The sequence below is a fragment of the Moschus berezovskii genome, chromosome 27 (genome assembly GCF_049115385.1).
Source record: "Moschus berezovskii isolate FMDL1 chromosome 27, NW_MosBer_1.0, whole genome shotgun sequence".
Classification (NCBI taxonomy): Eukaryota; Metazoa; Chordata; class Mammalia; order Artiodactyla; family Moschidae; genus Moschus; species Moschus berezovskii.
The window spans coordinates 27292550-27305075 of NC_142486.1; positions in this window are offsets into that span (position 1 = coordinate 27292550).

Genomic DNA, 12526 nt, shown 5'->3' on the forward strand with positions numbered 1-12526 from the left:
AGTCACCTGAGGTCAGAAGGATGTGTACGTGTCCTCAGAGGAGTAGGAGACGGAACCCTCAGGTCCACCTGACATCATTCTGGACTTTTCTGGCATCTGCAACAGTATGGCCAGGACTGGTCTGTTTCTGGATGGGAAGTCAGATCTCTCAACGTTTGGACTGTCATCCTGGAACCCACTTGTAGTTTGGGCCACTTGTCTCTTGTTGCCATCTTCTGAGCCCTCCTGGCTCTGATCCCAGATGGTCCATAAGTTCCCCCAGCATCTTCACATCCCCCTGCTGGAACTCATGGGGACCTCCGGACACAGGGCTTCAGGGAATCCATTCCCCCATACTCCTCTCTGGCAAATGCCAAGGGTGTGAAAATATTTACTCTGTACTGCAGGAAATCAGGAAAGTGTCCCACCAAGCTCTGAAAGACCCCCCAGATTTATCTTCCTGATTCTAATGCTACTTCTGGTGTACCCATCAGGAAGAATGCATTTGAGACACACAGGTCTTTCTCCTTCCCATCATCTCTGTTGCTCCTTCCAGGACCAGAGGGGCTTCCTATAGCACCCCCAGCAAGCAGGACACAATGACTGGTTATGAAACTCCATGCTCTCAGTTGGCCAGGCTTGCACCCTGGTGTGTAAAGAGCTTTTTGGAGTCTAGAAAGGGCAAACAAAAAAATATACAAAATTTAATCTCAGTGAAATTTGGCTTCAAAGATTGTTTTCTTGCCATTTATTGGGGCAAAAAAGAAATGTCATCTTTGAGACTCAAGACTGAATCTCTCTGTTCCATTCCATGTGGCTCTCTCCTCCAGGACAAAAGCCCTGTGGCTTAGCTTCATAAGCCAAAAGGGGCCATGAAGAAAGAAATTGGCTTCTGAAGGAATAATGAATCCCCAAGAGTTATTTCAATCTCTGTTTTATTTCCTTTCAGATATTTATCATTTTCTTTCTTCTGCTGACCTTAGGTTTTGTTCATTCTTTTTCTAATTCTTTTAGGTGGTATGTAAGGTTGTTTATTTGAGATTTCTCTTGCTTTGTGAGGAAAGTCTGGGTCACTATGTACTTCCCTCTAAGAACTGCTTTTGCTGCACCCTCTGGATTTTGTATGGTTGTATTTTCATTTTTATCAAGGTATTTTTAAATGTTATCCTTGATTTAATCATTGACCCACTGGCTTTCATCAGCATGTTTTTTAGTCTCCATGTCATTATGTTTTCTCCTTTCTCTTTCGGCGACTGATTTCTAGTTCCATGCCATTGTGGTCAGATGTGGTCAATTTCCCTCCTCTTAAATTTGTTGAGGCTTGTTCAAGAGGTATTTCAAACACATTACACCTATCATATTTGGTGTGTGTGGTGTGTGTGGTGTGTGAGTGTGCATCTATACACAAGTGACAACATATTCTGCATCAGTTCAGTTCAGTTCAGTCACTCAGTCGTGTCTGACTCTCCGCGACCCCATGAATCACAGCACACCAGGCCTCCCTGTCCATCACCAACTCCCAGAGTTCACTCAATCTCATGTCCACAGAGTCGGTGATGCCATCCAGCCACCTCATTCTTGGTCATCCCCTTCTCCTCCCGCCCCCAACCTTTCCCAGCATCAGTCTTTTCCAGTGAGTCAACTCGTCGCATGAGGTGGCCGAAGTATTGGAGTTTCAGCTTTAGCATCAGTCCCTCCAATGAACACCCAGGATTAAGCTCCTCTAGAATGGACTGGTTGGATCCCCTTGCAGTCCAAGGGACTCTCAAGAGTCTTCTCCAGCAACACAGTTCAAAAGCATCAATTCTTCGGCGATCAGCTTTCTTCACGGTCCAACTCTCACATCCATACATGACCACTAGAAAAACCATAGCCTTGACTAGACGGACCTTGGTTGGCAAAGTAATGTCTCTGCTTTTTAATATGCTATCTAGGCTGGTCATAACTTTCCTTCCAAGGAATAAGCGTCTTTTAATTTCATGGATGCAATCAGCATCTGCAGTGATTTTGGAGCCCAAAAAAATAAAGTCTGACACTGTTTCTGCTGTTTCCCCATCTATTTCCCATGAAGTGATGGGACCAGATGCCATGACCTTTGTTTTCTGAATGTTGAGCTTCAAGCCAACCTTTTCACTCGCCTCTTTCACTTTCATCAAGAGGCTAAACTATGGCTCCAAGTCAAATCCAGCCTGCCTCCTGTTTTTGGTATGGCTAGCAAAGCCAGAATGATTTTTATAATTTTTAATGACTGGGGAGAAAAAAGAGCAACATTTTGTGACATATGAAAAATTTTTGAAATTCAAATTCTAGTATGCATAAAGTTTTATTGAAATACATGCTTGGCCCTTTATATGTTGTCTATTGATACTTTCACAAGAGGAAAGCACAGATCATAAAATATTATAGTTACCATCTGACCTTTTAAGAAAAACTTTGTCACTCCCTTTTCTGTACTATTCAGTTCCTTTTCTTTCTTCTTAAATATATCTTGGTGAACATTCCTTATAATACGTTGAACCTACTTCATTCTATTAGAAGGCTTTTTTCCCCCAGAATTTTCCTATTACCAACACCACCCCAATGAATCTTCTTGTACATCTGACTTTCTATATTTAAAACACAACACTTCTGTCTGTATTCCTCCCCTACCATAACTATGCACCCCATGAAGGAGGTGATCTTGTCTATTTATTGTTATAATCCCAGAGTAGAACTAAATAAAAACATAAATTGATGGATTACATCTGGTTCCAAATATAAAATTAAAACAATCTTGGAATAGTTCAAAGAAACCGATTTGAACTTCGATCAATCACATGTCCTTTCATATTGAAATCTATCTTCTGCACAACTCTTTGTAGGCATATAGATCTTCTCTGCCTGCCTTTTTCTTAGCAATTTGACTTATGTTTAGCAGCCATTCCCCAAGACAGCATATTCCTCTGTGACAAGATTTAATTAAACTTCTAGCAAAATAATTAGCAAGGCTATCTCAAAGGACTATTTTAAAATACCAGAGTGATACCAAGGAGCAAATAGAGTTAACACTGTCATGAGAGATCAAAGCCATCCAAAGATGTGACTAAAAATTTAACCTCCAGCAGCCGACTAATAAAGAAGTACACATTGGAACTCTTGTGATAGCCTCCCTCTCGAGCCCCATCGACAAATTCATTTGACATGGAAAATTTCCCAGAGGAAGCTTAAAACTGGTAAATTTCCATTAATTACACAGCAAAGAGTGTTCTCTTCATAATTTATTATCTATTAGGAAACTTTGGGGGAAGCTGTAACTACCTCTTTTTATACAGACTCTCGTTCTCCACTGGGGGAGGATGAGGGGACTGATGAACAACCTCTCAACTGATAGGAGGGCTCCTCTGGTAGAAATGCCTTGACTGATGGTGGTGATGGGGTCAGTTTTCACAGCGGGTCCCGTCGTGATGGTGACAACGGGGATGGTGATAGAATCATGACAATTACAACAAGTCCAGTTCCCAATTTAGGACCCACTTCCCTCTCCCAGGATTCTTGGGAAGAATGAGAAAAGTTCAGGAGATCCAACGTGAGAAGACTCTGTTTTTTATTTTGGCGGCACTGTGGTTTTCCTGGGGCGGGGGGGCTTTCTCCAATTGAGGAGCACAGGCTCTAGAACACGTGGGTTCAGTAGCTGTGGTACATGAACAGCATGTAGTTATATCGCAGCATGCGGGATCTTCATTCCCCAACCAGGGATGGAATCGGTGTCCCTGCATTGGAAGGCAGATTCTCAACACTGGAACTCCAGTGAAGTCCCCAGTGTAGAAGACTTTAGGCTTGAGCCTCTACCCCGTGGTCATTCTTTAATCATAAGAACGTCCTCTGTCCTCTTTAAATGTCATTGTTCACCTGTACAGTGGACACCATACTCTCCTCTTTATCTATCCAGCACACTTGTGTGGATGACAGGAGATGCTGTCCACACTCAGGGAGATGGAAAGTGGAACTCTACACAGCAACCCCATTCTTTCTTGTGTTTTTCACTGCCTTCCATGAACACATCTACCCCCAGGCAGCCCCAAGAGATCTAAAAGTGGAAGAATAAAGGTCAGACTCAGGTTATTTTGCAATTAAAACCAGGACGGTGACTTTCATTCCTTTCCTGTGGACCTACGGTTGGCTATTATGTCTTAATGTTTGTTTCCTGTGCTGGGAATATATTTACAAAGGTTTATTTACTCTTTGAAGATGTAGGTTAATCAACTTTCCAAATGGAAGTGAACAATTATTGTGCTTTCACATTTCTTAAGTATTCAGAATATCCCAATTATTATCCCCTACGAGCAATATTAATACCCAATATTTAAGCACTTCTGTGTCAAGCATGGCGCTAAGTACCTTTGAAGCTGGTGCAATTATCAGACTCATTTTATGAATGAGCAAGTTAAGGTCTATGGGTATTTTTCTGGGTCTACAACTTTTTAAAATTTTCTCTGCCTCTCACACCCAATATGCCTTCCCACTCCTACTTAAATCGCTACCACCCTTCTCATTAATGCCAACCTCACCACTAATCAGACATCCACAGATCTTACTCCTCTGTTCCTTGTCTTCCAAACTGCAGTGACAGACATCTGAATGAACATTTCAACAGTGAAATGTACCAGTGCATGTAATGGACCCAAAACACAGTGACTGTTAAGTGGTGGCTGGAATAGGGTCTGGTGGTTCAATGCAGGAGTTCAGGATTCCAAGGTCTCGGTTCAAACTCTGGCTCCTCCGCTTGTTAAAAAGGGAGACCTTGGCCAACATGCTTCATTTCTCCAAGATGCAAATTCTTGGTGGGGACAATAGCACCTCCCCTCACTGCACTGCAGTGAGGATTAAATGAGTTGGAAACAACAACGTGCTCAGGACCCTGTCTGGCACTATCAACACTCCACATGTGCAACTCCCACCACTATTGGTATTCCCAACAATGCAAAACTTTTCCTAGGTTCTTCTTCCTAGTGTTATGCTCTTGCCAGAAAAATCAAGTTAACCTTCAGTTCAGTTCAGTCGCTCAGTCATGTCCGACTCTTTGCAACCCCATGAATCACAGCACGCCAGGCCTCCCTGGAAGCTTATTACTTTTAAATCTTAACTGCAAACATGCCCCAACCCCCAGCAAGACCCTCATCCTCTGAATTCCCCTGCTTATACTTCTGCTGACTATTTTTCTTAAAGAGGGTTAGCTTGTTTTCTCCCCACCAAGCTCAGCAGAGAAAACAGAGATGAGGGAAATCTCTGTTTCAGCCATTAGCTCTGTTTCTCAGGCCACTTGTGACCTCAGCAGGACCCTGGCCGACACTCCTCCCCTCCCATCTGCACTCAGGTTTCCTTTAACAGAAACTGTAGTGGGTCACCCTGTCACAGCCTGTGACCCCGCCGGCAGAACAGGACCCCCACACAAGGCCTGCAGTTCAGGGAGCCTCCAAGTGCAATTTAAAGTCAGTATTCACATTGGCGCTCCGGTCAGCCCTCAGAATTTGTCTCCAAATGATTTCCATATTCAGAACTCTATTCTCCAATGCTTTGGCCCATTGGGGAGTGATTTGCATTCAGGGAGGGAAGGCTAATATTCCAGTCTTAGCAATTATTGAAACACATCCAGTCAGGACTCTAATAAATTATCTTAACCCAATTACTAAAAACATTGCAAAACATTACTATGCATCGAAGACCGTTCTGCCCAGGAATCTTTATTGGCAGGGTAATTAAAAACATACTAGCTATGGCTTCTGCTCAAATATTTGGGGATGTTTTGTGCCATTTGAATTAGTTCTGTTGTACTCTGGAGAGAGAGAGATCTGCGTGAATCTCCTCCATCATTCCCCTCCCCCAACTCCTTGTTTCCAGACCTGCTTGTCACTGGGGTCTCCTTCCCTCTCAGTGCTGCCCACAAGCCCCTTCCCACCCTAATCCTTCTTACAGAAAGAAATACTTAAACAGGTTCAGTCCCCTCTCCTGCATCCATCTTCCTTCTCTGTTCAAAGCAAAAGACTTTTGTTAACCATCATGTATTGGGTACCCACTGTGTGCCAGAAACTTCCACATTATCAGAATAAATCCTACAGTAACATTGCAAGGAACAACACTCCCACTGCAAGAATTAGAAAACTTAAGAATTATGAAGGTTAAGTGAATTGCCAAAGTTCATGTAGCTGATGAGTGATAAAAACAGGATCAAACAGATCTGGTGGTCCCAAGGCCTTTCTTTCATTCTTCAACAGTATTGATCAACTGGTTAGATGTGCCGGGCACTGTGCCAGGTCCTGGGACTAGGACGGTGAACAAACCGGGCAGAGTCACCTGCTTTGTGAGTCTTGCAAGCATCCATCGGGTGTGTGGGTCAGGATACATCAGTGACGCTGAATTAACAAGCAAACCCCAGATGTCAGTAGATAGTGCAAACACCGCTTTCTTCCCTGTCAGGGGAGGTTTACTGGGACCACAGGAGGTCTCAGTTTTAAAGTAGATGAGAAAATATAAGCCTAGCCAAGGACTGAAAATGAGGAAGTTGGAAATGTCTGGTAAACAGCACTAATGGCAACCTCAGCTCCTGCCAGACAGGGGGAAGGGAGGGAGGGAGGACATTTTCAGAACAGCAACAAGGAGCTCTGCAGTGAATTTACAATCAAACTGTAACACTGGCCAAGGTACCCGACACTCCACTCACAAGCCCGACATTCGTCTCCAAACACCACCACCAGACCACAGGGATCCCGCATCAAACCCTACCATAATCACTGGGGCATGCGACACTCACTCCTTCACAATTCGGCTCATCTTCACAGCCTGCAGTGTGCACCAGAAAGCTGGGCTCAAGAGCCAAGATCTAAGGGTGCGAATGGATCTAGCCTGGAGCCATCAAATGGAGGTGGCTGCGGCAGCTCTGCCTGTTGACTTAACTATTGAGAATCACTAAAAAGCCCTGACCAAACAGCCACAAGGATGGGGTTCTTCCTTGAGATCATTAACGACACCATTTGGTATTGGTTCTCCTTTCACTATGGGGTAGTTCCTGGACTGAACTGCATTATCTAATTTAAACTGTACAACAATGTTGAGAAGAGCATATTGGTTCCACAGGATCCAAAAGATTAAGTAAGCAACTCACAAAGTGGCAGAGCAAGGCTTTGAACCCAACTCTGTCCCATACCTGAGCACCCAGGAGCCTGCAGCAGCCAGAGACTTGATCAGAAGCACTGAAACAGAGACCTTGATTCCAGAGCTTCAGAATCTAAGAGGCTGAAAGCTGCGGCTGAGGCCAGAGATCAGCAAAATGGTTTGCAGTCCAAGACAGAAGTGACAATATATCCACATTATTGTGAGAAGAGAAACCTATTTTAAGCAACTACAATGTGCCAGACACCAGACAAGCCCAGACTGCATTTCCAGTGCATGTGACCTAGGCTCAAAGTATCATCTCGTTTAATCTTCACAACATCACTGCTAGCTGGGTATTTTATGGATAATAAACCCATGTCTCAGAGAGGACAAGTAACTAGCCTGAGGCCACACAGCTTACAGGAGACAGAGTGCCCCCCAGGAATCCTGGGGCTGTCTGACTGCATATTTTCTACTCCATCACAGTTCCTGTTGGGGGGTCAAGGAGAAGACCAAGGAACCCCCAACACATGCAAACATGGATTTTTCATTGAGGTCTAGTTGATTCACAATATTATGTAAGTTTCAGATATACAACACAGTGATTCTCAATTTCTTTTTGATTTACAATTTTTAAAGATTCTACTCCATTTATAGTTAATGTAACATATTGCCTATATTCCCCGCACTGTGCAATCTATCTTTGCAACTGATTTTACACACAGCAGGTTGTCCCTCTTAATTCTGCACCCTCATCCTCCCCTTCCCTGCTTCCCTCTCCCCACTAGTAACCACCGGTTTGTTCTCTCCATCTGTGAGTCTATTTCTTTCTTTGTTACGTTTACTAGTTTATTTTTTAGACTCCACATATAAGTGATAATATACCGTATTTGCCTTTCTCTGTCTGAATTATTTCACTAAGCATGACAGCCTTCAAGCCCAACAATGTTCTTACAAATGGGAAGAATTCATTCTTTTCTGTGGTTGAGTGGTATTCCTTTGTGTACAAGATGTAGTATATACACACACACACATTAAGATCTTTTCATGTGCCTCTTGGAAAATGTGAATTTTGATGACTATCTCAGAAAAACAGCATCATCTGGGAATGGGTCTTGGTTCTTCTTCTCCTAAATGGAATTATGTCCCACTCCAAACCAAGTCCGTTACCGTGCCAAGGGATAGCAACACCACCACCTCTACCAACAACATCAGTAATAATCATAGAAAAAAAAAGGAGAGGTCAATTAGGTAATTTTTAGTTAATGCTGACATGTTCTGAGTACCTTACAAGCACCACCTCACTAAATCTTCACAGAAAGCCCCAAAAGGTAACAAGTACCATTATTCCCATTTTATAGGCAAGGAGACCGAGATTCAGAATTGTCACATATGTTTCCCAAGGTAAGCTGCTAGTGGGCAGAAGAACCAAGACTCAAACCCACACCTGCATGCAAAGTCCATCCTCTTCAATAGCTAGAACATCTGCCTCAGAGAAAAAGCAGAAAGGGCTTTATATGGGTCAGGGCTTGGGGAGTGAGGGACGTAATTTTTTCCCCTTCCTGTCAGGGGTGAAAAAAGGAAGCAGAGAACAGGCTTGTTTCCTTTCCAAAGGAGATTCTTTCTCAAGGGTCTGCCAGGCAGCCTCCTCTTGGAACCCCAGCCAGGTTTCCTTTCTGGCGGGGGCATCCCTCTTCCATCTGCTGTGGGTCTCCACTGACAGCGACACACAGCTGCCCACCGTCCTCTCCAGGGAATGGCATCAGCCTCTTGCACTGAGGCAGGACCAGCTCTGTGCTGGATTCAAGCTCCAGAGCTCCCCTGTGTGACACTAACCTCCATCCTGCTTGGTTCCTCGGCCCCCTCCTGCTTCCATCACTCCCCTTTCAGCCCCTCGTCTCCCAAAAGTCACTGGCACAGGAATCCGTGCCTCAGGCTCTGCATCTGGAGAACCAAACCCAAGTTACGCCCATCTCCTGCTCCCCTCACTCGCGTTTCCTGGACACGAACTTCTGCTTCTCCGCCTCAGAGGCGGGAGAAACAGGAGAAGGGAAACGTAGGGACTTGAGGACCCAGGGATGGAGGGAGGCGTGAGGCCAGGCAGCTGACAGAGGGCAGCCAGGCTGGCAGTGCCCCGCCACCCCCACGCCAGCCTGCCCTCGGCCTCGTGCACTTTGGGTAATTAAGAACAGATGGCCCATTGCCTCCGCCAAGCCCCATTAACTCCTTAATGCTGCTCTTCTGGAGGCCGGATGGTAGACTGGAAAAGCCAGCTTCAGAGGTCATCTAATTAAATGATGCCCGGCACACAGGGCTGGCCAGTCTCTCTTCTCAGGCTGGCAGCTGCCCCCGTTGCTTCATCAGAGCTGCCGTCGGTGACCAGATGGGCTGGGAAGGGGGCCTGGGTGAGCTTAATGGGGGAAACGTGCTGAGCGCAGAGAGCGCTGGCTTAAAAGTCAAGGGGCAGGCATTGCCCCGTGGCCTTGGACAAGTCCCTTAATCTGGGTCTCAGTTTCACCACCCGCCAAATGGCAACAGTAATAATAACCATAATAACAGCATCAGCAGTAATTTTAAACTTATTCTAATGGCAATTATTATTTCTCTAATGATCAGAATAATCAGTCTAGTGGTAATACACTCCGTGGCAAACACTTTACATGTGATCTCTTCTTTAACTTCCCTTGGAAATGGTATCTGTTATGACCTCTTTTTTATAAGATGGAAAAACAGAGGCTCGGAGAGGTTCAGTAAAAAAATCATCGAGTTCACGCACCTGACAAGGATCAGAGGGAGGACCTGAACCTCAGTCTCACTGACTCCAGGGCCCCCGGCCTTCCCCATCAGGTGCCAGCATTCCATGCCCCCTGCCTTGCAGGATATTCAAATCTGAGGAAAAGAAAAACCACAGCAGCATTTTGCATTCCTTGGCACACCAAAGAATCTTTGACTTCTCTCCCTCCAAAAAAATTTTAATTAAAATACCTCATTCTTTATTGAGTTCATTCTTCACCCACATTATCTTCTCAGACCTAAAAATTGAAGGCTTGTCCTAAAAATTCTAAGTTCTGTGTAGTGCTTCTAGCTACCTTAAACAAAGGAAAGGTAAAATATGTACATCTACATGTTCGGGATAAAGTTGATTAAGGAGGAGGCTCTGTGAAGGGGGCTATGTCCTTGATGAATGACAGAACCCAAGAAACTGAGAAGTTAGTGTCTCCTTTTTTTTTTTTTTTTTTTTCAATTTATTCATTCAGTTTGACTGCATCAGGTCTTCATTGCAGCACATGGGCTCTGGAGTGCTGGGGCTCAGGAGTTGTGGCCCACAGGCTTAGTTACCCCTAGGCATGTGGAATCTTAGCTCCCCAACCAGGGATTGAACCGGTATCCCCTGCCTTGGATGGTGGATTCCTAACCACTGGACCACAAAGGAAGTCCTGCTCGTATCTCATTTGAGAAAGCTGGGCAAGTCAGGTGAGCTGCAAGTGAACAGAACACAAGCAAGGGATGAGAGATTCAGGCAGACCCGGAGGGCACAGGGAACCAACATTCCACGCATACCCATTGGGGTTGACTGATTTAAGTGGCTGGTTGCCTGATTTGGGGCACGGACGTGAGAGACCTCAAAGAAATAGTCATTCTAGTGGACTGTGAAGAAAGCTGATCGCCGAAGAATTGGTGCTTTTGAACTGTGGTGTTGGAGAGATTCTTGAGAGTCCCTTGGACTGCAAGGAGATCCAACCAGTCCATTCTAAAGGAGATCAGTCCTGGGTGTTCATTGGAAGGACTGATGCTAAAGCTGAAACTGCAATACTTTGGCCACCTCATGAGAAGAGTTGACTCACTGGAAAAGACTCCGATGCTGGGAGGGATTCTGTTTGGGAGGAGAAGGGGACGACAGAGAATGAGATGGTTGGATGGCATCACCGACTCGATGGACATGAGTTTGAGTGAACTCTGGGAGTTGGTGATGGACAGGGAGGCCTGGCGTGCTGTGACTCATGGGGTCTCAAAGAGTGGGACACGATTGAGCGACTGAACTGAACTGAGTGTGCTTTGGCAAAAGCTGTTTTAATTCTTGGCCCGGGTGATCGTTATATGAGCATATTCAGTTTGTGAAAATTCATTGAGCTGCTCACTTATGTAAATGTGCTTTTCTGAATATATATTATACTTCAATCAAGAGTTTGTTAAATAAAGGAAAATAGCCCCAGTGAAAAACAGCAAGTGCTTTGGAACGCCCAAATTGCTACCCAGGTTTACTGTTTTGACGTTCTTATTGTGTTGTAAACAACTCCCCTACCTCATCCTAAAAGTCTGTTCTCCATCTCAAAACAAAGGGGTGCTCAGCTCACTGGATATCTGCTTACTTGAGTCTCCACACTGTGTGGGAATGGCCCCCAACTCACCTCTGGAAGGGCTCATACGCATCTTCCAGGTAGATTTTATCACTCTCTAGTCTCCAAATGCCTTAAACTGCCAGGTCTTTCCCTACCACATCCACTCCTTGGCAGAGTCCTTGACGAGTTTTAAGCAGCTCGGTGGAGTCCCGCATGCTGGCCAAAGTAAGTTCAGTTCCCTAAAAATGCCAGATGCCGAGAGCATGGGTCAGCAGTGCCCTGTTGGGTGGCCACCTCCTTAGCCTCCTTCAACCCACTTTTTTTTTTTAATTTATTTATTTTTAATTGAAGGATAATTGCTTTACAGTATTGTGTGGGTTTCTACCAAACATCAACATGAATCAACTATAGCTTCAACCCACTCTTCATCCTGCTCAGCTCCGCTATCTCTGCCTGGGTCTCTCTATGTACCTTGACTCCTCCATTTTGTTGTCTTTTTTTTTTTTTTAAGATTTCTTTGAGGTGGATCATTTTTAAAGTCTTTCTTCAATTTCTTACAATATTGCTTCTGTTTTCTTTTTTTATTTAATGCTTTGGTGCTTTGGTCACAAGGCATGTGGGATCTCAGCTCCCTGACCCTGTGCACCGGAAGTCGGAGTCTTAACCATTGGACCACCACGGAAGTTCCTCCATTTTGCCTTCTAATTCCATCTGAGGCCCCTGATTCTTCGCTTTACTGCTCCCTGACTCCCCCAGTCTCACATCATTTTCTCCTCTGGTCCTCTCCAGTCACCATCACCATCCACCTAGTTCAAACCAAAAGTTTAGAATCACCTCTGCTTCCTTCCTCTCCCTTCTCCCCACTTCCTGATCCATCAATGTCTCCCTAACCTCCCCTGACACATCACTCCACCCCAAGCTCCCATTTATCCTCCTTCCAAACTACCTCACACCCAGAGCCAGCTTTTTAAAATGTAAGTCAGATTAAGGCAGATCCCTGCCCTGAACCACCATTGGTCTTCTAATCCCATGGAGAACAAACTCCAAACTTATGATCAAGTTTTAAAGGCCTGTTCAGA